A 22,874-nucleotide genomic window follows, 5' to 3' on the forward strand; every position below is an offset into this window, starting at 1 on the left:
CTAAAATTATTAATTCCTCCGAAACTATTACAAGAGCTCATTTCTACACATCTCAGAAGATAATCCTGTTAAAAACCAGCCACGTCTACTGTGACATTGCTTTAGTTGTCTGCTCTAATCCTCACAACCGTTTGATACTCCAACCGAGTTCTAACAATGCACAAAGTCTCAATTACACAAAATATTACAGGGTTTAGTTTAGAACAACAATATAGTGGTTTAGTAACTTAATCTTCCCTATTGTCTGCAATCACAATACTAATCTATTTTGCCACTGTTCACAGCATTTTCTATTCAAAACAAAAATATAGATTTTTAATTTTGCTTAGCAGCTCTTGAAAAGCAGTAGATTTACCGGGATAAGTTAAAACCTAGAATCCGTTACTGACGATAGGAATAATCACGATGATAGGAATATTTTTCTGGCCTGGAAAAAAGTATTTCCACGCAAAACAGAAGACTCTTTTGAGGCATAGCCCATTAACACATAAAGAAATAAAGAAAAAAAAATATTTTAGTTGGCACTTCCAATTTGTTCTACTAATTAAAAATAATTTATCTGCTACTAAATTGACCGAGAATTGCAAAATCTCTCTGAAAAATTCAAGTCAGGATTAGTTTTAAATTACCATTGCAATATCATCAGCTCAAAACTAGAAAATTATTTAACTCTAAACAGAAAATTGTAAAATAGAAAAGAGCGCATCCCCAAAATATGTTGGTTTTAAATAAACATCAGCTACGTTAGCTATACAGCAATACATTCCTTCAAAAGTCTACTGTAACAATTTCATCTGAATGCTCAGAACTAGTTTACCTGTAAAGATACAGAGAAGAAGAGCAACAGAAAACTCAGGGAGAGCTCATTACGGAACTGAAACACAATGCAAACAATTCATTTCCCAAATTTTAGAAACTGGTACCAAAAAGTCAGAATTACTTGGGCAGAAACATACTAAAACCACCAAAATAAATGGCTCTCCCTTATTCTCCTACCATGGCCGTATTAGCTCCTGTGAGAAAGAGAAAGAGCCGTCATATGCTCTCTCATGTCTATTTAAAATGGATTTTTTAGCCATAATAACATTTTGACATACCGTAATGTAAATAAACTGTTCTTTCCCATCCCAATATTTCCTTCTCTGTCTCTCTGTCTCTCTCTGTCTCCGTCTCTCTCCTCTTTTTGTTTTAATATATGGCACACAGACAGACACACGCCCCCGTCACTGTCAATATGCACACTCATTAGCAATATGTCAGGCTGGCATTTTCAACACACACTCCAGAGCATAACTGAACTACCACGCAGCGCGCGCACACACACATGTAAAAACACGATTGCAGAGAAGAGCTCGGCAGAATCATTTTTAACTTGGAAAACTAGGTAAACGCACAAAAGGAGTAAGTGAGATTCTTAGGCAATATTTTACCAAGGTGCTGTGAAGTGGCTCTCCAGCTAACGGCACCGTCGCTGCTCTCCTTTCCCACACACAAACACACACACACAAATATGCATATACAAAAGCGAATATTTTAGCAAGATATTTTAACGCTGAATTACAAACGCAAGAACACAGGGGTTTCCCTGGGTTGTTTTGGTTTGGTTTTTTTTTTTTTTTTTTTCTTTTTAAATCACATTCTAACTTGAACTAATGAATGAAAAGAAACATTACAAAACATATACCCGAACTGAACTACGAGTTCCTAGAATACAGACTGTCAACAGCATTTGTAGTTCCTCCAGCTGAGAAAATTAGCTATGGAAACAACCGCATCCGTATTTTGTGCAAAAAGCATCTGGCAAGACAGTGAAGACCACTTAGAAAGGGTGAGTAGCACTGAACTACGGTTTTGATTATTCACCTTTTGATGCATTGATAAAACATATTCTAGATTGCTATTGCAACTGCTTTAAAATACAACAGAATAGCTTCACGCGGCACCCTGAAATGAAAGGTACCATCAAAGGACCATCTACTTCATTTTTCAAAAGAACAAACAGGGGAGAAATGTATGGGGAAAGAAACATACCTTTAGTTATCCCAGCGACCGACTTCCCAGCACATCTACATAGTCCTGCGGCTCCACCAGTACAAAAGTCGACACTGCAGCGCTTGTGATCTCTGTGACAATGGCATCACACTGCCGGCAATTTTTTCGATTAAACTTCTCAGACATGGTAGCAACTTTGTTAATTATGATATTAGCCAGCTGGCGGGTACAATCAATCATCCACTGTAAGAAAGCCAGACAAAGAGACATCTAATCATTGCAACCAGAGCAGATAAATTTTGTTCCTTTCTTATACGTGTCACAGATTCTATCCCTCCTGACCCTCTACACAGCCATCGACTGTCAAATTTAGATTCAGCAAGCTCCCAGCTTTTCTTTATCCCTGCCTTAGATCTGAAACTCCTGGTTATCAGGAAGACAAGCGTCACCAGCTGTCTCAGAACAGGAAGGCAATCAGGTGAATAGTACTTATTATCTCTCATTGCCTTCTCAGGAGCGAGAAGATTGATTTTGGACCAACAACACGTCCAGATCTCAGGCACAGCTACTACGGCGTCAGGTCTAGAATGTGGTGCATACGTAAAGCTGACCTCAACCTTTATGAATACTGCATACCAAAAGTTTGAGGGTTGCTTCTTTTTTTGTTTTGTTTGGGGTTTTTTGGTTTGGTTTTTGGTTTTGTCTTTTTCTTTCAGCTAACTCTTAAAGTATTTTTTTTCTTCACAGCTGCACTGGATATTCCCTTATTCTACGCCTCCTTCCCCCCACCTCAAAAAACCAGGCAAGCCGACTGCACCGTTACTCAGGGGACTGTGTTTCACAGTTGGATAGTCTTAATTGGGCCCACAGAAGCAGTTAGCTACCATTAAAGGCTTCTCTGTATACATCTTCCTCTCAACTAGTCTGATCGTCTATAAATCCCCACTAGTGAAGCCTACGCTTTGAGAAGGTTAAACATGCAAATACATTATAAGCCCAAAATATAAAAGCATCCTAACAAAATTTGAGCTGATAGTACTTTCGGCATCGCTCTGGGAAATAATAATATGTTTGGGTTTTTCGTTTACGGCAGCATTGGACAATCGTGCGCTCTTGCTGTAAGACCTTTTTTTACAAACCAAATACGCTGCAAAGTACTGGAAGGTAGCTCATATAAAGTAGAAACAAAGGTTACAATAGAATAAAAGCCATCACAATAACACATTCTGGTACAAAAAAACCCCCAACTTGGTACATTTCAAAATGCCTGCCGACAATTCCATTTAACTAATTAGAGCGGAGTACATTAGTCAATTAATACAAATTTATAAGGATATGCAAAAATTTTTATGACCACTTTTGGATTCATGGTACACTGGCTGCCCTGGCACTTGGACCAAAGACTGTTTTTCCAAAACCATATCTTTTCAGACAACACAATCTTATGTTTATTTCACCTTAATTTAAGGCTAGTTTAATATTAAAGGTGATATCCAGCAATACTATCTCAACCTCAAACAAGAAGATGCTCTGGACTTTGCAGCATAAAATTACCCCTGGTTTTAGTAAATCCATTGAAAACAATAAATTTTTCTTCAAAGTTTTTACAAACAATTCAGACAAAACTTTCACACTTTCTTGAAATCCAAAAAGAAAATAGTGACAGTTAGAAAACAGCAGCTCGTGGGAGTGACAGTTATACCCTGACCTCACTTCCTTGAAATTACAGCGTTGCCAGAACCTGCTTTGCCTTTCAGAAGTCAATTTTTTCTTTTATGTAACTATCTCATTTGGAAAGTCTACGAGGCCAAATACAGGAATCGTTATGGTGTTCATTATCAGTCAAAACACAACTAATTGCTTTCTGATATTTGTTGGAAAGGATGAGAGCAGGAAAATAAATTACATCCTCAAATGTAATGTCATCACGCCAGTCATTTTGGATGACTGATGAAGTGTTCACCCAGCTTCTCAGGCAGATATTGAAGACTGCGCCAGTTCTGCGCGGCGACCTATACCCAAATTGTTAACAAGTTGAGATCTAGCTCAAGTACCTCCACACCACATTGTCACCAATGCAATGGCAGACACGCTGTTAGAAAGGTCAGTCCCAGCCCGACTAAAATGACTAATTCGCTTTATTAAAATATCTACCGCCGAGAGGATTTTACTCTGAAGGAAGCTCTTCGTGCACTATTCCTTCTCATTTCTATTGCTGTACTAGAATCAGATCTTGCTTTCTTTAAACAGCCTTTAAACACGAAGTAGTCGTGATCCTAGCACAGAGCTGTAAGGCAAGAGGAAATAACTGCACGTAGCAAATGAATGAGGGACTTGGGAAGGACACAAAATTTGGAGGCTGCCGTAGCAACTGATTCATTTTTCTGGAAGGTGAGCCAAATGCATCAGATACATAAAGCTATCCATAGCAGTATCTGCAGTCAGCCACCAGCATAGCCCTGACCAGGTTTCTAAGCTGTTGGAATGGATCTGAGCCAGCAGAACTAGAAAACTACCAGGATGGTCTCTGACAGGTCCAGATTGAAAGTTATTTAAGAGTAGCATGAAAGAAGGATCAAACTTTGTACCCCAGCAGCACTTACATTTGTCCAATTTCAATAAATACATCAGGTTTTTTGCTCACTCATACTTTTTCATTACTTCAGAGTTCACTGTGGAGAAATACGGAATTAATCTCACCTACTCTCAGCTATTATAAACAAGGCAACTAGGCTGGTCATCTATGCTTTCCTCTATCACCACTAGAATGAAGGAGAGCATGACAGGGATCTGCTGAGCATGAATTATTATTATACCCATTTCCATATTTAGATATTGGTGGAACGACTCGTCCATTGGATGTCCTGCTCTCTCCACTAGCTGTCATAGAGACTACAAAACTGGTCTGAATTCAGTTTTAACTCTGCTTGGAGAAGGAGGCTGGAGTAGTTGACCTCCTGAGGTCTCTTCCAACCTGAATTATTCTATTAATCTATGAACTGGCTAAGGCACAAGCAACATAAATAGCTAAAGTTATGAGATGATCCAAATTACATGAATTACATGTGTAATTCTTTCAGGAGGGCAGGGCAGCTCCTCTGCGTAGTTTGGCCCTCACCTTCCTAAAACCTTTTGAAAAAGCAGCCATTTTTTGCCTTTTTATTTTTCCCTCCATTGAGACAAAAAGATGAGAATTACCAAATCATCTATACAACAAGAGTTTCAGAGAAAAGGAAACATATCAAAGGGAATACACAAAGAAAGTCCACAAAGACCTCTGTGGAAGCATCTAGACAACATAACTGGTACAGGAGGAGAAAAGGAAAGTGAGTGGTAAAGGAAAAGTAAACTCAGGATCAGGTAAAAGAAAAATTTCCGTAGCAGGGAGGGAGGTACAGCAAAGGACAGGCCACGGTTAACCTAAAGCATGTCCAGTTTAAAAAAACACAAGCCATAACAATAATAATAGTGGTCCAGGCTCAAAGGAGAGGTTTATTCTGGTAAAGACAAGATTACTCCAGGATTTCCACAATATTTGCTGCATTCTCAGAACACATAAAATTGCCACCAAAAAAAAAAAACCCAACCTAGAAGGAAGTACGGAAAAGAGTAGGATCCATGACCTAAAGCGAAAAAAAGGAAAGAATATTCTAAAACATTTTGATCAATAGTCACAATAGTATTTCACAACCCCAGACTGCCATAAACCCATTTAGTTTTAGTTATGTATACCTATTCATAAGCTTAACCTTAAAAATGCCTGTCATAAACCTTCATTTGTACTCTCGTAAATCCTGTAAATCTTCCATTCATTACCTCATTACAAAAAATTAAGTGAAATTAAGTGATAATATATGTAAATTATACATTTAAAATAATGGGCAATGTAATGAAAGGAATACTCTTCACATTGTAATCCAGTGGGCTTTTAAATTAACTTTTAACGTTCAGCGGCTGCCAATTAATAAGGAGCCTACACGTTTGACTGTGCTACAACACACAAACTAGGAGAAGGAAAGGAGCAACACGAGGGCACGAAGCCAATGCAGGACGGCACACAGATGCCGGTCGGCAGGTTTAGGGGAACGAACGCACGTGGCAGAGCCCGGGTCCGAGAAGAACATCCCTCCGCGGTGAACCTCGTCCTGAAATCAGGAGCTCGAAGGCTCGGTGGCACACTGACCCTCTCGCTCCAAGAAAGAGCATATATAGCTACAGACAGAGAGCTTATGGTATAGCTTCTCGTTTTGGCACATCATATGTGTCAAAAATAGTAACTTTTTAAAATTTTTTTTAATTTTATTTTTAGCAGTGCAAATCAAGAGCTAGCCTGCATCATAAACTGCACATCTATTCCACTGAAAAGAATGAAACCATAAAGTTTCACAGTGCAGAACAACGTCTGCAAAGGTCACACGTTGCTTCTGGAGGGGGAAGCGCCACGAGGCAGATGCGAAGAGGCCACATGTTGCATCAATCCTTAGCGCAGAATGAACAGAGGTGAAATATTAATGCATTGCAAGAAAAACAATCTTGCTTACATTCTAGCAACTGACCAAGAAAGAAAAAGGGGAAACAGACCATTTCCATGTGCATCATGACAAACAGATCCAGTTTTACCCTGCTATAATATTGTCAGGACGCGCCAACTAAGGGACTGTTGTTCTGTTGTGACCAGCTGCAGGCAAGCCTGAACACTGAATTTTTTTTTCCTCGCCTTTCCCTTTTTCTCGCACCAATGTTCTGTTACCCACACTAGTAGTCAGACGTACCTCTTTTTAAACTGATCAGTAAGAATATATACATGGGCTCAGATAGCAGCATCCTCCCTTTCACAATGTCCAGCAGCAGGTGTCCAGGAAAAAACATAAGGGCAAGCATGGAGCAATTTTTTCCTGGTATACGCTCCCAACTTCTGCCCACCCATGGCATGGAAGTTTACTTAGTATATGAAATGTCAGAATGGCTTAATGCAACACATTAGACAAGATTTCAATACAGTTCTCCTGTGTCGCAGAATGACAAAAATCAGTACCAAGAATGCACAGTTAAATAACGTGACAACATATCTGTAAAACAGGAATGCTCACATGAATGAAAAACTAAGATTGAGCTGAAATCTGCAAAAATAATTATATCTTAATTTAAAAAAGATAAAACCAAAAAAAAGCGGGTCATTCATTCACATTCAGACTACTAACAATTCTAGATTAGAGAGTTTTGTTTGTATCATTCTGTAAAGGTGAGACAATAAAAAACTTGCATTGTCTTAATGGAAAGATATTTTTCATGTATAAAGCACCTTCTCAGAGCGCCCCTCACTAGGTCAGGTGAGACATCTGAGCACCACGGCTGCAGGAGCTGGCAATAGCTCTTCCCTGAAGGCAGGGTTTGCACCATTTTACAAGAAACTCATGTGCAGAATTTTATTCCAAATTTTGTGGTTAAAAAGCCTTTTCTAAAGCCTGAAGGCTTCTCCTTTGCAAAAGTTCTCACATGCAGTAAACCTGAACTGGGATGGCAGCCGGACAGACAGGCAGACACACAGAATGAAATAACAACTGAATTAAACAAATGCTTATTCTGGAGACAATGACCACAAAGTATGTTGGAGAAAACATACTGCCATGTTACAGCAACATAAACTCTTTAGATTATATGGTACTTATTTTTAATGTGTCCTTTATATTTTTTCCCCAAAATAAAAAATGCACTTACAGCTGAATAGCCTCCTAAAAGAATCCATTTTGTCTGAATAAAATTGAAGCATGTAAACTAGTAATAACGTGGCAGAAACAAACTGTGGTACATGACCCATTAGAAAGGTTGTATCTGCAAAGATCCAATCGAAGTGACATAAGCTAAAACACCCAACTGACAGGAAATTAAAAAAAAAAAAAAATCCAGCAACCCAAAACACTAACATTGTCTGTTTACAATTCATTTTTAAATACAAAGTAAAAGAGTTAATGTAGTTACATTTTGGGTCTGGATTCTCCAAAGGTAGGTCTCAAATTGTGAAACTGCCCAACATGGGCATTCAGGATTTTAATAATTTTCTAGATTGACTTAATGAGCTTCTTTCAATACAATTAGTTAATTTTCTGACAGATAATACTTTACACCTGATTAATTTCAGAGCAGTTAAAAGGCAATAGCTCCAAAGGCAAATTAAAAGAGAACAAGAAGGCGAAGTCACTAATCTTTTTCTTTTTTTTTTTTTTTTTTTTCAAATTCTAGATTTCTTTCTTATATACTCTAAAACTGGACTTTACATCAATGGCTGTTACCTATCATTTTCAGTACTGGCGGACAGCAAGCTCTTTTAGAGTCTTATGTCAAGCAGTACCTAAAAGAAGACGGACTATCAGTAACAGCAGCATAGTTTTGGTTTTGGGGGAGTTTTTATTTGGTTGGAGGATGAGGGTGGGAGATACTTATTATGCCATGCAAAAATTACCACTTTATCTTTTTTTTTTTGCAGCAGACGTAATTGTATCATATCAAATCAAGGTCATTTTATGCTTTCATTAGAGAAATTATTGTTAGGAACAGTGGTATCTACCTATGTCACAGTGAAATCAAGCCTAACATAAGTCATTTTGTGAGGCCAATTTCAAAAATGCACGTTGCGAAGTCTTGCAATAAGCAATAAGTGACTGTCTTATATGTCACTGAAGTTTTCAAAGCTGCCAAAAGGACACAGATGCTCAAAGCCTCCAGATGTTCAAGCCCATTCTGCATGGTGCTGTGTTCCTTTTAAATAACGCCTAACAAGTTCAAAAAGAAAAATGTTGCTGTTCCCTCAAAATGAGTGGTTCCTGCTTTTTTTCACTTTATAAAGATGGTATTTACATGAAGATATTAAAAGATTCCGATGTAATGTGACTAAATGGGTCATATATAGTTGGCCAAAGAAGCACCACTGAAGGATCCATCTCCAGCTATAAATGGAGGGTTCCCCATCACATAACATTCAACTGCCCCAGGCTTCACCACGCCAAACAGGGAGCTGGAAGCTCTGCAGAAGGAGCCCTCTCCTGAGAAAGAAGAAAAAAACCCCACACAAACTTCAATGCCCAGATGTTGCCTATTCCCAAAGGTTTTCTAAGACAAAAATATGACCAGTATATGGAGCAAAATAGGAAATAGCTCTGATTATGCCATGTATGTGAGATGCTGAACTGCAGTGAAATATATCAAACCTCTTCTGAGCAAAGACTCCTTAAGATTTTAGCTGTTGCAGACAAAAAGCTCTTGCTGACTTGAAAATGCTCTTGCCATTCTAGCATTAATAATCACTAGAAAAATTAAATTGCTGCTCTCACGTAAAACTGAACGCTGATTTAAATCTTTGAGAAGGGAACTTAAACTCTATTGTGCAAGTGCAGGAATCAAATATACCATTATAAAATGCTCTGTTGATAGTGCTAGTTTCAACTAAAAAGTATAATCAAAATTGTCCCTTCACTGGTCTCATTTGAAAAAGAGTAATCCCTTGCTGGTTGTCATACTTAAATTTAGGGAGAAAAAAAACAAAAAAAAAGAAAACACAAAACCTAACTGTAACTCACCATTTAACTGAGCTAGAACATGGAACTTTGAATGTCTTTAAATCAAAACCTCCTGGAGCAGAATAAACCCACAGTTAAGAAAAAGTATCACTGCTTAGTAGTACCTAAGGAGCTGCTTAATTTTGAACAGGAATTTAGAAGGGATGAACTTAAATATACGCTCACGTGTTAGGCCGTCGAGGTGCTATACCTCGAGGAAGCACTGCAGTACACCCGTTCCGCAGAACACTGCGCAATGCTGCTGTAGTCCTGGTGTCGATACCCGGTAGCAGGCCACTCCAAACACAGATACTGTCACATTCTGTGATTCTTTCCCCTATTTATCACAAATACCTGGTGCAGCAATCTGCAAGTTTGTAAAGAATCCCATGAACCCCATTTAAGGATTCTGATCAAGGCTCTAAAACGCAAAGTGCCAACCCTAAACAAATGTGGCGCTCTGGGTCTTTGCCTGTGTTTTTAAATGCCCATACCAACTTCATTATCATCACGTTAAAGTTGTGCAATCAAGTTCATAGCATATAAAAAGGCATGCCAAAAAGAACAAAGTAAAATTGATGGATTCAAGCGAAAAAAATAAAATAAATAAAATAAAGTGCTAGCTAGGAGTGAGGAAGATCATGCCTTAAGATGAAAGATGAAACAGATGCAATACACAGCAAAGATCAAAGAGCTCCATCAATTCATTCGGAGAGTCAAAATCCAGCTGAGCATGGGAGCCCTGTCCGCATAATAAGAAAGGTTGACTAAAACATAAGGATTAAACAGATGAGCTGTCTCCAGTGAATGTACGGCACAGGAAGCCCTGCTGAGCCACTTGTAAAGACACTTTGGAATTGTACACCTGCTACTCCACAGTGAAACCTACAGGAAGCCAGCCTGGAAGGGGAAAGAAATCCACTAATGGACTAAATGGCTATCTTTAAGAGAAAAAAGAAAAAGAGTCGATACAAGATAAACGGCAGCTAACAGATTTGCTCTTTCCCCTCCATTTAGTCTATTTACCAAATATTTCCATCAAAAATGACTATAAAGAAATTGTTACCACCATCCTCTCATTCCCTTGAAATAAAAGAAAAAAGCTTGGCATGTACTTAAACTATGAACACAACCGTCCATATGTAGCAAGGTCAGCCTAGGTTTCCCAATGAAAATATCTGTCACAATATAACTGGTCTGGAATCGCTTTTTGTACTCCAGCACTTACGCCGAACGGCTGAAGCTCTTGTAACTTCAGTGCTGCAGGATCAAGTAAGTCGGACAGTCACTAAAATTGATATTATTCCTAATACTGATGGCATTTTAAATAACGTTATATATAAATCTTCACTTTTCTTCTCTACTCATTAGAGATGGAGGTGTTTCAACAATCGAAAATTACAGGTAATGATTAGTTTCTTTTCTCTTATCATCATTGGTAATGAGAAACAAATCTAGAAAAAAGCTGTTAATAACAGGTAAGAAACACTATTCAATTGAATTAATTAATTCAATTAATTCTCATATTGAAGTAAAATCCCTATGGTGTGCATTTAGCCATAAACACAACCCTTACATAAGGAAAAAAATGTAGCGCTAGCTACCCGAAGGATCTGAACTGCAGAGGTTTCTAAAACCTCCGAGAGGATCAGTGTTATACGCTACACCTTGCGAGGAACGGATAAAGAAAACCCTCACGTCAGAAGATGGTGACCCATAACTTAAAACTATCAGGGAACAAAGCCAATTGAACGTAGACGTGCTTGCAAGTTTCTTAAGGCTTTGCTTTCTGCTAGATGTTCAGTTAATGTCAACTGCCTGCTACAGGTGGCTCTTTATTTATTTTTTAAATGAATGTTACTAACCTGCTTGTCCCGCGAATGTTATTTACAATCACATCTTTTATTCTTGTTTTAGTTGACAGGACAATCTCTTCAAGGATCTGGGCAGAGCTGATATATTTGATTTTCAGGTTATCTACTGCCTGCAGATACAAGCACTTTGATTGTTTACAATGCAGGAGTAATTGGTAACCGTTAAATAACTCCAGAGACTGATTTAAGAGTCCTTCACCTACTGCATGAAAGTAGGGCTTCATCCCACAGCCCCTAATCTGGCTAAATACTTAAAGATTTCACTACAAAACCAGGATATTAAAAAAATAGCAAATGCAATGATAATTTAAATCGTCAATCATATGCAAGCATTATATTAAGTTTTAATGATTTAAAATGAATTTATATTTCAAAGTGGAAATTAAAATAAGAAACAAGCGTTTTCAAATCTCTCATTACATTTCCAAAATTAGTTGCAAGTATGAATTTATATAGCACGGTTTTAAGCAGAATTTCTACAGTGTTTCTTTCAGCACACCAAGCCAAAATGAGAACAATAAAACAAAATTCAGCAAGTATTCCTATGAGGAATTTTATGTGTTGTTTCATTGGTAATACGTTACTTCCCAATTGCATATGTTCAAGCTGTGGATAATATTTAAAATAACTTTCTGAAACACTTGCCTAGCCTTGAGCAGTCAAATGGAATTACTTTGCTGTAAACAAATCAGGCTAATTTTCTGTTTCAGCAAAAAGTCACAGAGCGCATTTTAACTTTTATTTTCCGACGCCATTTTATGGCCACTGAACTTTACTGCTTCACAAAATGGTGCGGAAGCACGGTACTGTTACGAACACACTGACTGCTGACGGAACTCCTCTGAACTTAGCGTTCCGTACCGGAAAACGGTAACGAAATCTATCATCGAAGACGTTATACAATTCCAGACAGCAGCGTCGTGGTACGGCGGCAGTTGGCCGCGCCCCCCTCCCCGCAGAGCCCACGCTCACCGTGGTTTAAGGAGCAAGGTCGAGGCAGGACGCGAGGTGTCCCTGGTCTTCCTCCGCCGCTCCTTCGGGGAGCGCGGCACCCACACTTCGCTTCTACAGAAAACGAATTTGGGGTCCGAAAGGGCTGAACGGAGGCGGCGGCGGCCCGCCAAGCGCCGCTCCACCCGCTCGTGGACCGAAGGAGACGCTAGTGACAAACACACACGCTCCTCCAGCACGACGGCCGCTCTAAGGACCCACAGGATCCTCTTCAGCTCCAGGCGAGTCTAACCGCAGCCTCTCAATCCCGCTTGGACAGGGTTCTCTTTTCAAGAAGAAGAAAACTTATGGAAAACTAAGATTGCTCCTAAATCTTTAACGATGCCAACTGCCTGACCTCTTGGGGCATAAACATGCTTGTTAGCGCACTGTAAATCAGTCAAGAGGAAGCCCAACAATTTACAATTTACAGCCAACGGTGAATGACACCAGGACTCCTGCAAATCCCAGGTGCATATCCTGCAAAAAGCACATAAGATATGCAAGCAGAGACTGAGCCAACTGCTTTTCTGAGTTACCCGGTGGATATACTATTACTAAAATTTTACTGCCCATGGGAAAATCACAATACCTTCAGACCAAATCACAACCATTTTCATAGAGACGTTCCAAAGACATTTCTCTTGAGAGCGAGCTGCCACCTTGAAAAATTTCAACCTGTTCCCCCAGCTGTTTGGGTAGTACAGCTGTCATTTAAAAGGTCACAGCCATTCTTTTTTATAACGAAGGCATTATTTTACTTTCTCTTCCTTTAAATACTGCTGGACAGTTTTAGATACACTCTTGAAATAACTTTTGCACTGAAAGTATACAGTAGAAAATTTTAGAGTGGTGTGTGAAGAGTTCAGAAGCTCATGACGAGTCACATGCAGAAATTGGCTCTACTGTTATTTTAACCATTAAGCTCTATGCAAGTTCCACAGTGGGATGTGTGTACTTGTTTATTTGTTTCGCTTTTTCTTTGAATACTACATCCTCAGCTCTCACTATCTGTTGTTCTACATTTTTTTCCATTTATGTATATAGATTCAGCAGAAGGGAAACAATACATTATTTTGTTCTTGCAAGTAAAAAAACACAACAAAATTTCCTTTTAAGCTTTATAGTTCACTTGTGATTTTAAGAAAAAAATCATCTGAACATACTTGTAAGTATGCTAAACAAAAGCAAAACAAATGCCCTCACACCTCATCCTGAAACATTTCTTCTTTGTGTTTGGCCTCAAACCAGACTTGGTTTTGGCTCGACGCTAACTAAGAACCGTGATTATTTACAACTTTTTTTAGGGAGGCAGGACTAAAATTTTCCAAGTCATACTTACGCGTCACATGTGCAAGAGACACACAACTAATTAGTTTTGCATGCTACTCTGGCTTGCCTCTGTAAACTTAGTTTGCTGGATTTCATTTCCTAGACTAAAAATATTGATCTTCATATTTCTTGATGGAGAAGATCAGAGAATAAACTAAATGCAAAATACAGTGCCATTTCAGGGACTGTAGGTATCAGTGTAATCTTTTTTCTTCGCTGTCCTACCTTCCAGTTTGTTTGAAAGTCTTACATCCATCGTACTCTAACCTTAGTTTCTCAACTATACATCAATCAGGAAAATATATTTTCTAAAGTAAAAAAAGTATTCACATTGATACAAGGTTACTGAATGAGAGAGATGAGTTTTACAGTCATATCACACACACACAAAACCCTGCCTATATGAAAGTGTCCATAAACAGGTTTTGTTTTGTTTAAAGATAAGACAATATATAAAAACACACACAAATTGTAAATGCTTTTATACCCAGAATGAATTCTGTTGTTGTAATTTGCTTTGATACATCATGAATAATCTTAGTTCGTGTCAAATTCAAATATTCAGTCTCACCTTGAAACCTCACTGTCTATCTGTCTAGCTTCATTTAAAGAGTGGATAAGGTGTGAGAACAAGGGTAAAGGAGTTTGACCTACAGTTTGTACCTCCAGCAAAGGAGATAACAACATGAGATGCAAATGAAAATGAACAAGAAAAAAAAACTAAAAAAATTTATTTCCTTTTAGGTTTAAAATAAATGGCCCCTCCCAAACCTGACAGTATTTCCTCCATCTTTCAGGTTCAACTTCCACTGATCCAGATAGCACTGCAATATTCACTCATACATGATCACACATACCTAAATCCATAGAAAAATTTACCTCAAAGTCTTAAAGAGTTCAGAGTCTGAGCTCTTCAAAATGGATTACTAGCGTTTCTCCAAGTAATTTCAGACACCAGATGTTATAAATACATTTAAACTTGCCTCACTTCAGCAGTGATCATGCATTTACTGTAGTTTTCATTATATCAAAAATGCTTCAACTTCACCAGCAACAGATGAATTCATTAATTTCTTTATTAATTCAAACGATTTTTTTTCAATTTTTTATAAGCCCCAAGGTTCTCTCAGCAATATCGGCTCCTTCTCTGTTCCATAAAATCGTAATCAATCTCTATTATTGTCATGAAAATGGTATTTGTCACTTTGCTGAGAAAAAAAAAAAATCAATACGTCTTGCAGGGCAGAACAGGCATTTAATGCAGTGAATTGATGCCTGTTAGAGAAATTTAGCTTGCCAGCATTTTGGGACAAGCTAATAGAAAACCAGAAAATTCACTGAAGGTTGACAGATGAATATACAGACATGCCACAAAAATTAATATTTGGGCATTTTGTATAGCCTGTCATTTCATATGCTGGAGAGAAAATAGATTTAGACAAGCAAATCCCTAAGGAAATCCATTTGGTTTTTAAAAGGCAAAAGCCAAAAGCATGTAAAAAAATAAATTCTTCACTGTATTATTTTAATGTATAGATATGTTTCTGAAAAATAAGTATTCTGAAACAATCTTCCATTTAAAAATTTTGCTTCAGACATGACACTGATTATGAAAACACTGCTGAGTGATAAAATAGTGCAAAGTCTCTGAGGCAATACCAAACTCCTCATCCTTCTGGAGAACATGGCATTACAAAAACAAATCAGAGCGTTGCTTCACAAATTAGTACACAATCTGCACAATGGCATTGCTCAGAAAGTGTTCTGAATCATGAAAAAAAAACCCCAAGTAAAACTGTCATAACCAATATCTAGCAAGAAATCCAGTTGTGACAAATACAATACCCTCAAAAGAGCTGCAGGAATTATCTGAACCTTATTAATAAAAAGTTACACTTTAGGAATGCAATCCTCCCTTCTGTCTACTGCCATCTGCGGAAGCTGTCAAAACACTCCTCCTTCCAATTACATGCTTTCTGTCTTTCACTTGCTCTGCGATAAGCCTATAATCTGTTTAATTCCCTTGTTTGGCTGGTTTAATAAACAATGCTTTTAAGTTGCAGGGCTCGACGAACGCGGCATCCGCAACGAGCAAGTTGCGGTTATCCATCCCTCCGGGAGAGCGTGGGCACCGCTGACCCCGGGGACGTTACGCTGGCCACCGCGGCGAGGAGCGCAGGGCACCCGCTTTGGGACTTCTGTTGCAAGGCTACCACTGTTTGAACTCCATTCTTCCTGAGAAATCCCCTTGATTCGGGGTTGGATATAAGTGGGACACCCTCTTCAGGGACCTGCCTGCAGCTCCCAGCAAGCTCTAACAGCGTGAATTTTAACACCTAAGGTACCCACCAGGTCACAGAGCAGCAAACGTGGCTCTAAACGCCTAAGAAGGCAACCAGCCGACCGCTCGTGGTGAAACTATCATGTTCTAATTCCAGAGACTGAGCAAACGAGCCTGGCGTGTGAGTGCTCCTTGGGGAAGAGGAACTGGGGTTTTTTCATCATGTGCAATATAGCATTCTTGGGCAAAAGGAAGGGATGCTAAAGATCCCAGTAATTTTACATAGCTTCTGAACAGTCACACACCCCTGTTCAAACATCGGAGAACAGAAGGGACAAAATCCAACGCCTCCTTGCCTGTAAAACTGAAATAAGACCAGGCAACAGAAGTCTATAATAAGGTGGACATTGTGGAAAATCTGTACCTCCTACTGCCTTCACCGTTCTGTCATAGATTTAAAAACACTCGTGTAAATTAGAAGTCTCCCCTGCCACTACTGCACTCCTTTCTGACGGCAGCAGTGCTAACATTGAACCACTTTGTAGCCATCAGAAATTCGCTGTAGGAAGTGGAGGATTGTTAACATTACTGAGGTTCTCCAAAAATAGGGAACTTAATCTTATTTTGTCCTTGTTTGTAACAGAATTTGACCTTCAGCCTGACAAAACTCAGGCTGAGTTTCTACCACAGCAAAATTTAAGCTAAACAATAAAAAGAAAATAAACTTCTACTGAAACATTATCGCTGACAATTTTGCAAGCCCAGTAGAAGGCAAAGAGCAACACTATTCGCAAAAGTTTTGCATTCTTAAAAAAAAAAAAAAGAAAAAGAAAAAAAGGATGTCGTACTCCATAGGAATTTGGCAACACTAACATAGATGTCCCCAAAAGCCAACTATATGGTTTTTATTTCACAACTGAGTTCCAGCTGCTATTGCACATTATAGGATCATGCAGCTGGTGGGAATGACAAGAAGTCACTGTTGCATGACACTGTCAACATTTATATTTATGCTTTGCATGAGTGCAAACATTTGTAATTCACCCTAGGAAAGTTAAAGGGTTATTACAGAAGATGACAGAGTGTTAGTAAAGCTAGTTCAAAATGGGAGATGTTCCGATATACACTGTCAAGTCTGGTGCATCAGATTTGTACATGTGGTGAGAAAATGAACACACGTGTTATGCCTTGGAAGTTACATATGTATTTTTGTCAGAAGCGCAAAGCACAGTTTGGTGTAAATGCAAGTCATTACAAATTTACCAGCACTGGAAGAGCTTGCAGCATCATTGGCTCCATATGAATGTATACACTGAATCTGTTTCATGATCGGTTGTGAAGATAAAAGCGTAAACTCAGTATTAGCATGGATATTTTTGTAATCAGTATGGTGGACCCTGAGGGAAATATTCCTATTGATTTTTCCTTGGGCTTTCTAAGATAATTTGTACAAGACTGATGATGAATTTGAATAGGTCTGAAAGCACAAGCCCACTGAGGAAAAGGGTAAAAGGTATTTCCCAATTAAACTCTTTCAGATTAGCTTACTGACAAAGGGACATAAATTTGAACCCACAGCATGTATTAAAATTAGATGAACTTTTACTAAATATGGTAAATTTTCAGATGGTTTTTCTTAATTTCACAGATATTTTTCACGCATTTCCATATGACTAGCCAGAAATTCTTCTGTACTCATAGAACAAACTAACAAGTAACAGCACTGGCAAAGAAACACTTTCCTTCTTTACTATTCTCCCCAGTCATCGAGTGAGAACTAAACCACAAAAACATTTCTAGCACTTGTTATTAACGCAAATACCATCTGCAGGAATTACAATCTACTTTAAAGTTTTCTTCCTCATTCTCTAAATGCAATCTTAATGTAGTCTGTTTTCTCTGAAATATGAAACATTTTCAGGGTCTATGTGAACGTTTTTTCTAGTAAGACTCAATAAAATTATGATGTAAGGGCATGATCCTACATCCACAGAAGTTAATAAAAAGTGTACACCGGCATAAACAGCACAGGAAGAAAGGCTAAAAAAAAAATTAAAATGCAGCCAAACCGAGGACTCTCCATCTAACATCTGGCCTCATTTACCACAAGTGCCAGTCATGACCATTAAATAAAGGACAACTTACAAAATGCCTCCAGCTTCATTCCCCGTGCAACTACAATGTCCATTAGCATCAGCAAATACATTTTGCTTCAGATGGAAGAGTTTTTCAAAAATACCAAGTAAGTATCATCTTGATTTCTCATTTTGCTATTGACCAAATAATAACTGTTAACTGCTGACTACTGAATCCCTACTAGTTGTGTTTGAATTTTGATTTCTATTATGTAATAGAAGGCTTTATACAATACAGCTTTTCTTCTGAATCATCTCATTCCCCTGCCTTCATATTTGCAAATGAACCTAACTGAGCAGCAGACAAGGGTTCATACAGCATTAAATAAAAGCCCACGAGCAATATAAACAATCTCCTAATTCCTTCTCAAAATCTTACCTTCACTTCCAAGAACAACTATGATAGGTACTTTGTGTAACATGCCCTTTAAAAACTAGATGATTTCGTTTTGAGAAAAGTCTTTGAATGGCTTTCCTCATTTAGGATCCATTTCTATTCTGGTTTTTGTGAGGGGCATTACCTTAAAGCTGCTTACAGAATAACAGCAAAGAAAAGGTGGTCACATGTACCCACAGCTATCAGCAATTAAAGGCAGCAGTGACAAGCTCTAGCAAAGAATAAGTTGTCCTAGTCCTGTTTTGCTTCCCTCTACAAAGTGTGCTAACACTTCTCATTTGCTGTTATCCATTCAGTTAAGAGATCTGAAGTCAAAGAGTCCCGAAAGTTGTCTGTCTGCTGCACATACGATGCCGTACACCAGAATTCTACCTGTTTAGATTTTTAAGGAAAATGCCTGCACTGACCAGTTAGAAACGCAGAGAGGATTTGACAGCAGCCAAAAGGGGCTAGGCAACACTCCCACCTCCTCCCTAAGCTTCTCTTCTCGTCTTCACTTAACGACCTTCAGAAGATGTTTGCTGCCAAGCCCAGGCCTGCCTTTCCCCCATGCTCTCTCCTGCTCCGCTCCCCGCTAGCTCAACGGTCGGGCGAGGAAAGGGCCGCCCTGCACAGACACCAGCAGCAGGAGACAACCACCACCACTGAGCAGAAGGGACAAACTTCTGGGGGTTCATCTCCTGCCTCCTCCCGCCCGCCCAGCGGGACCCGTCAATGGGACCTCAGCTCCTCCCAGAGCACGGCTGGGTGAAGGAGATGGCCGCTGGCCGTAAGAGATAGTATCCTGCACTCCGCCACCTCTTCCACTTTCCCAAGAAAGTGATTTCAGATCTTGACTTCAACACTGGGATGCCAGATCAAACTGCAACTTAGTCAACTGCTCCGACAAAACTTTTGCTTTGCATATTACTGAGGAAACGTTGAAGTCATTTTTGGTGCTATACAGCAATACAAGCTGTTATAAGCCATTTCGTCTACTGAAATGTGTGAAAAATACACCATATCCTTGAATTGCAGGTTTGCAGTCATTAAAAAAAGAGTTTTGTACAGGTATAATTAGTAATTAAAATGTTTTAAAATGGTTAAGGAATATAGCACCTGTATTTTTAATCCTGAGTGATCACAATTAGAATTCAATTGTTCAAACTTTCCATATTTTTTAACTTAAATTTTCTGCAAATTTAAATTAAAAAAAAAAGCTGCAATTAAACCAAGTTATCAATGAAATTTATTCTACATACCCTGGGAATTCTTTTTATGTATATGTATACGTATACATACAAGCTACGTGAAGTCAAGTCAAAAAGAAGTAAACGAAACTTCTCTATTGACGATTTCCATTGAAACAATTATACTGATTTTCATGAGTCTGTAGGATAAGGGAGAATGGACACAGGAGTCAAAAATTAAAGCTAACTGAGTATTTAGCCTGAAGGCCAACAACGTTGGTGGCCATCTGCCATAGTAGCTGGTGGTGTTTGACACATTGTGCAGCTGCGTTGATTTGCCTACCTACCGTAGACATCAAAGCAGCTGATGTACAAGAGAAACCCTTAATATCCAGAGACACTGGCACTGATTTCAGTAAGCAAATCCTCCAACAAGTCAACTGCAGAATACCTTGTAGCAGCTCAAGGCTAGTTTGTACTGCACTTGGACAACTGCACTGCTCTAACAGCAGCATTCCATCCAACTTAACTCAGAGGTGTTTTGGATGTTATCGGTGTTACCCTGGTGTAAATTAAAGTTTGAGTTGATGGAATGTTATAGTTCATATAGGATTTAACGATAGTGCATGTCTTCAGATCATCAGGAATACGTCAGAGCCTATAAATGATCGAAATACCTTGCCATGGAATTAAGGCTAAGAATTTATACCAGAAATAAAAATATATACATAGGTTTTAAATAGACTAGTAGTTAGTCCAGAACCATTGACCTAAGAAGTTCAGAAAAAAAAGCAATGCAAACAAAGAGCTGTGAGCAGGTTAAACAGGGAAATACTTAAGATGCCCCAAAAGCTTTAACTTTGGCCCATTTGTCCATCTTAAGTAAAAAGAAAATATGTGGAAAAACAGAGTCAATTTGCTATTCATTTCTAAACACCGTGAATGCTGACATTTTTTAAACACAATCGTATTATACTTACAGGGCATTTTGTTTGGGCAGAATCGAGACCGTTTAGATGCTGTAATTGTAAATTCTTGTATTCTGCTCAGGACACCTTTTTAAAGTGGAACTTTAAATCTGAATGCATCTAATGTTCTGTGCCTCTGCATCTGTTGAAAATTCCCAACTTGAATTCCACGTTAAAAAGTTGACTGTTCTGCTCTACAATGGCATCAATTCACCAGAAAATGTTTTTAAAAATAATGTCATGAAACACCATGAATAGAAAGCTTCCCTGTAATTTCCAAACCGAATTAAAATTCTAGTGAAGCAGGTAAATACAAGATTAAATCACAGCATTAATTTCCTTCATTCTTCTGAACACTGGTAGCGCTCTCCATTTCTGTATGGAATTATTCAATGTGAAGAGCAGAAGGATGCTAAAAGTTATATATAGAGTGTGAGAATGGAGTACTGTACTTACACTGTACCTACCTTGTGAGTCAGTTCTTAATACTAATACCCTACTAAATGTGACATTATACTATTCCCTTTTTTTTTTTTTTAAAGAAACCTAAACATAGTATCAAAAACTTAACAGTTAGTCTCTTAAGTGTTCTTAAAAAGCCTGTCAATCGGTGCCTCAAACATCACTCAGCTGTTTCTTTCTCAGCTGCAGTGTAGGCAAAAGACGTTTAATTCACAGTCTGACTCCTCACTACTTGCAAGAAGCCCACGTGAGGACTTTTGGTTTTGTTTCGTTAATAATGGCACCAGGCAAGAGACGAGGTGGTTGTCAGAAGCTCAAGGAGAGCGCTTTCCTGTGGGCTGTTCTCAGTGAGGCTCTGCTCTAACTGGGAAAGCAAGAGAAAGGAGATAAAGATCAAGAAAATAGCAGAGACCAATTAGTCAACGCGGCCTGTCAGAGCAACCCAGCACTGGGAACCAAGAAGCTGTCTCACCGCACACCAAGCCACAGAAACAGCACCTGAAAAAAATGTATATTTGGGCAAAGTAAAACCTAAATGGCATTTCTCACATAAAGAAAATAAAGGGAAGGAAACTACCTTTTGTATAATGTTGTTGAAAAAAACCTATCAAAAGAGAAGCGCTAACCACCAAGTTGGGATCTGATTAAGACCCTGATACTGGGATTATGTGGAATATGAAAAAGACAACTGAGAAAATGGGGTATTTGGAAAAATATCAGTGCCAAGTATAGCACTGATGTATTTGTCCAGCTTTCCTACATAGCGATCTTATCACTTTGCTCTATCTGCCAAAATAAGCTGGAAAAGCAGTACTCTCAAATGTGAAAAGTGGCTGCAGCAAAATCCTGCACATAATGCCTTCTCACAGAAAACTTCCTTAAAGTAGGGGAGAAAAACATTTGAAGACTGGGGAAATTACGGTAGGAGGTGGTGGCTGGGAAACAATGTTAAAAAAACAAAAACAAAAACAAAAAAACCCACTAAGAATGTGTGTGTGTGTCTACCAGAGAAGCAGATTTAAAGAGGAAGAGGAAAAACCCCAAACCCACCTCTGAAGCAATGCTCCAGGGCTAGCACCCCAATAAAGCTAGGGTAAAGACATACTCAGATATTTAAGAACTCTTCAAGAGGAGACTTTACATCTGTGTGCAGCATTCATTAGGCAAATAATAAAATGAGGCCAATACACCTAGTTTTTTTTTTTTTTATTTAACCACTGAGGGCAGAAAAGATAAGACTGATTTGAGCTCACCAGTAGTAAATACTTTCATTTAAAGAACTAACTTCTATGATGTGGTTCTTGGAAAACAAGTAATTAATTTCAAATAGAAAAAATATACTTTACAAAACTAAAGGACAACTAAGGGGACTGAGTAACTACTAGAACAACTGGCGATTCCTCTTTGCAATGATGTCTTGAAGAAACTCCCTGCTTTTCTATGCCCAGTCAGATCAAAAGTTGTCTTTCTCTGAAAAGTTATTAAAACTTACTGGATTTAAACCACCCTTCCTTGATCTCTTTACGAAGCCAATTTTAATCCTGCTTTAACTGCATGAAACAACAGTTCACTCTCGTTACAGTGCATATAGCAATGGCAGGTGACTGAGAAGGCACAACACTGTTCTCCCTCTATTTGCCTGGTTCTGATCTGCCAAGTAACAAATAAAGTAACACTGGGGATGGAGGATAAACACCGAAACTAAGCTCATTTCTTAAGAA

At 38.6% G+C, this 22,874-nt stretch overlaps 1 long non-coding RNA gene across 2 annotated transcripts in view; it reads right to left on the reverse strand.

Annotated features, from left to right (window-relative positions):
* The window catches only part of LOC115336388, a 77,282-nt gene that overhangs the window by 21,309 nt on the left and 33,099 nt on the right, over positions 1 to 22,874 (reverse strand). For both annotated transcript variants that reach the window (XR_003921747.1, XR_003921748.1), the window contains one exon: positions 2,032 to 2,235. This is a non-coding gene — a long non-coding RNA (uncharacterized LOC115336388). The remainder of the gene's footprint in view (positions 1 to 2,031; positions 2,236 to 22,874) is intronic.

The sequence above is a fragment of the Aquila chrysaetos genome, chromosome 26 (genome assembly GCF_900496995.4).
Source record: "Aquila chrysaetos chrysaetos chromosome 26, bAquChr1.4, whole genome shotgun sequence".
Taxonomy (NCBI): domain Eukaryota; kingdom Metazoa; phylum Chordata; class Aves; order Accipitriformes; family Accipitridae; genus Aquila; species Aquila chrysaetos.